Raw genomic sequence first — 4,406 nt, 5'->3', positions numbered from 1 at the left:
CTATTAGGGGAAATGAAAGCTTTTTAATTCAATGTTGTGGGAAACATCTAGTGTGGCTTCATAATTACTCTAAATTTCCTTGGGCACTGTTAAATCCTTCTGGGCTTTGGGCTATGACACAGGTTTTCTGTTCAAGAGTGTCTCTTGGCCTGAATGAAAAAGACTTCTGTGGAGAACCCATTGAGTTGGTGGAAGGATTGTATCTGTAGCAGTTTACGGCAAATACCAACTCCTACCCTCAAACTTTCAGTTCTTTATTTAGTCATCAATAATCAAAGGAAAAATGAAAAGTACATAAATTCATAATAAGATCATGGTATCAAAACTATTAATTTCTTACATATGACACTCTACAGCAAATTGCTGTTGCAGAAAGTATATGGGCTCTGCTGTTAGAGAAACATGGGTTAAAAATACAAATGGGCCGCTTAATGGATTTGTGACTGTGGATGGTACTTAATTTCTTTAACTTCTGTGTACACATGGACATGAAATTTGGAAATTAATTGAAATAATATAAATGAATGTGCTGTATAAAGCATGTGGCACTAAATATGCTTTAAGAAGAGCTGGTTTATTTATCTTCTTTTAGTTGGAACTGATTTCCAACTTTGGGAGAATATTCATAGTAACTGTGATTAAGGAAAGGCATTATTTATTCCAATGACATACTAAGGATTTATACATTCTATCTCATTTAGCCTTTATGACACACCTATGGAACTTTATCTTCATTTCCAAATGAAGAACTAGGGTCGTTTGGTTTTGTACCTTAGATATATTCATATAGCTATTACGTGTGCAATATAACCAGCGACTACCTAAAATTAAAGTCTGTTCTCTTAAAGAAAGCACTACCTAGCCTATATTCAATTAGAAACACAGGCACAGAGATGGTAATTTCCTGCTTTTCATTTAATAGAGAATGAATAAACTGATGTAATAAGACAAAACATACAGAAATCTATATCTAGTTGCATAATAGAACTCCAATAGCCCTATTTAATCTAATTAAAAGTTGAGCTGATAAGTAATGAAGCAATGATACAGTTTGGAGGACTCCGTTGCCTTCCATATGTCTGACTTACCTCTGATTTTCATACAGACTCACTAACACACAGAATGGCTGGAACATAAAAAAATATTAGTAGTTGACATTGTATCCAGGGAAACTCCGCAGTCCTGGACACATTTCCTCTCAGTAAACCATTTTGCTTTGTACTGTTAATGTTTTTGTCTTAAATTTTCCATTTTACCTAGAGGGAATATGTTTCTTTGAGTACAGAGTGAGAAAGGAACAAATATATGAAGAAGAAAAAAATATCAGAAAGTGTTTTAAAACTGTCTGGTATGGTTTCTACACAGATTTTATGTAGCATAAGCTACTTATTGTTTGATGTGTTCTCTCTGCTGCTGGCTCACTGGGAATAATGCAGTGACTCGAAACTGCCAGAGCAAGACTGCACACAAAACACTAAGGAATATAAAACATCATACAGATTAGTTTTGAATTTGAAAAGGAAGCTTGGGGGACAGTGTCCAATGAGACAGGAAAAAAAAAAAAAGACAAGCAAACAACCACTGTAGGTGAAGTTTGCTTCCCTGAACATTATTTTTCAGAGATTAACAACCAAACACCTAATTCCTAATGCATATCTCTACTGAATGCATATCTACCCCATGCCATTTTTTAAAAACCAATTATCTGCTACATAGTACTAAGTCCATCCTTTTTTTAATTTAAATTCAATTAGCCAACATGTAATACATCATTAGTTATTGATGTAATGTTCAATGATTCATTAGTTGCATATAACACCCAGTGCTCATCCCATCACATGCCCTCCTTAGTGTCCGTCACCCAGTTACCCCATCCTCCCATCCACCCCCCTTCCACAAGCCTGTTTGTTTCCCAGAGTTAAGAGCCATCAAAAAGCATGACTACCTACCATTTGTATTGACATGGATGGAACTAGAGGGTATTTTGATATGTGAAATAAGTCAATCAGAGAAAGACAATGATCATATGGTTCCATTCTTTACTCCATATTTTTAATCTGCCTTCCATAAGAATGTTTGGTAGTATAATATTGCTTATACTGTATACATTTTTTCCTTCCCACTCTATTGCTCACCAGCAGTGGCAATTGAAGAGTTTCTTGTTTCATTTGATTAAAATTCTACTTTAAATGTCAAGTATAATATTAGGAATTAGTACCTTCCCTGACTAGACTATAATAATATAATCATGCCCAAATGATATAATGTGAGTGTAAAACACCAATAAAATTGTACAGGTCCTAAGTAAAGGTTATAGATATTTTCAGGATCCCACAGATTTAAATATGCATGAAATAAACACAACTTTTTGTCTCCTTGTTTTGTTTTTCAAAACTAGGTTATCACATTGGCTGTTATACCTCAAGACCTCAGGCAAATTACTCAGCCTTTCCAAGCATCACTTTGCACACCTGGAACAGAGATAATTAGTCTATGTTGCCATATAGCTGTGAAGATTAAGAACAATATTATTTAGGACATACATGGTTGAGCATATGGCACAGAATAATTATGCTCTATAGAAGAGATATTATTATTTATGAAATTCCTATCCAACACTCATGTGGCATAGGTGTAATGGTGACTGCCTATATCTTCATCTCTTACATATTTACACAAATAATACAGATATGGGGTGTCTTGTGGCTCAGTTGGTTAAGTGTCTGACTTTTGCTCAGGTGATGATCTTAGAGTCCTGGAATTGAGCCCTGTATCAGGCTCCCCACTCAGCCGGGAGTCTGCTTGTCCCTCTCTGTCTGACCCTCCCCTTCCCCCTGCTCATGCTCTCTCTCTCAAATAAATAATTAAAATCTTTAAAAAATAATAACAATATAGTTAAACAAGGGAAGTACAGAAAAAAGACATAACACGTGCCCTAAGCATAACCAGAAAGAAAAAGTTGTGTGACTTTTAAATAATTTATAAGCTGTAAAATAAACACACAACTGAATGTGAAGAACTGGGCAGATATGCAACTGGTGTGCACAAAATATGGTTGTTAGGTAGTTTATTTCATATTTTTTATAGATTTAAAATGAAATGTAAGAAAAAGAAAGAAAATGTGATATTAGTAACAGAACATAAGATTTAAGAATAAATCCATGAAAAGAATGTTTACTCAAGTCTTTACAGTAAAAATAAGTATTTTTATTATTTGGAACAATCAGGAAAATGATTTTTGTTTTATAGCCACTAATGTTCTATTTGGTACTGTAAACCAATGAGGAAATGGAACCCAAAGAGGGTTTGAAAGAAAGATGCAACAATTTACTTTTTGGTTTAAAAGAAACCTTAAGGAAATGAACACACCATTGCAAGTACCTGGGAGATGGCTATTGGAAGACACTCTAGACGTTGAAATTTTATTTGTCCTTTGTTGGGTCTTCACCATGACATCCATTCGTGTTCATACATACTTTCATTTGTTTCTAGAAAACAGTACTTTAGGAAGCAAGTTTCTGAGAGCTTGTTTTACTTGCTGGTTCCTCAGGGTATAAATAAAAGGGCTCAGCATGGGGGCAATTGAGGTGTTGAGAATAGCTACTCCTTTGGTCAGTGATGCTCTTTCATTTGCTGAAGGCTTGACATACATGAATATACAGCTCCCATAAGAGATGGAAATGACAATCAAGTGAGAGGAAGACGTGGAGAAAGCCTTTTTCCTCTGACCAGCAGATGGGGTTTTCAGAATGGTGCTAAGGATGCACAGGTAGGAAAGAATCACTAAGGCCAAAGTGAAGAGCAGAGTAACAAACGCAAAGTAAAAGCCAATCATCTCTAAAAGCCATGTATCTGAGCACGAGAGTCGTAAAATGGGGAAATAGTCACAAGAGAAATGATTTTCAGTAGCACTGTTTATTGAAAATAGTGTTCTTTCCCATTGTATTTTCTTATCTCCTTTTCATAGATTAATTGACAGTATGATCATAGGTTTTTCTTGGGTCTGTAATCTGTTCTATTGATCTATGTGTCTATCTTTGTGCAAGAATCATATAGTTTTGATAACTATACATTTGTAGTATAACTTGAAATCTGAGATTGGGATATCTCCAGTTTAGTTGTTCTTTCTCAGGATTGCTTTCGTTATTTGGGGTCTTCTTTGGTTCCATACATATTTTAGGATTATTTGTTCTTAGGAAAAATTCTATTTGTTTTTTATAGGGATTGCTCACTAAGGTCTCAGGCCATTGAACCGGGTTTTTCCAGGGTTTGGAGACTTGAAATGGGGTTATGTGCCTGAGATAGAAACGCATTTGCACAGTGGGTGAGCCTGGAGTGTGGATGAAGACCAGGGAGACAAGAGTGATTGACTGCTTTTCCCTGAGCGTGCACTGAGGAGTGGGGAC

This window comes from Ursus maritimus, unplaced genomic scaffold, assembly GCF_017311325.1.
Source record: "Ursus maritimus isolate PB19 unplaced genomic scaffold, ASM1731132v1 scaffold_26, whole genome shotgun sequence".
In the NCBI taxonomy this organism is placed as follows: Eukaryota; Metazoa; Chordata; class Mammalia; order Carnivora; family Ursidae; genus Ursus; species Ursus maritimus.
This window is presented reverse-complemented; position numbering follows the sequence as displayed.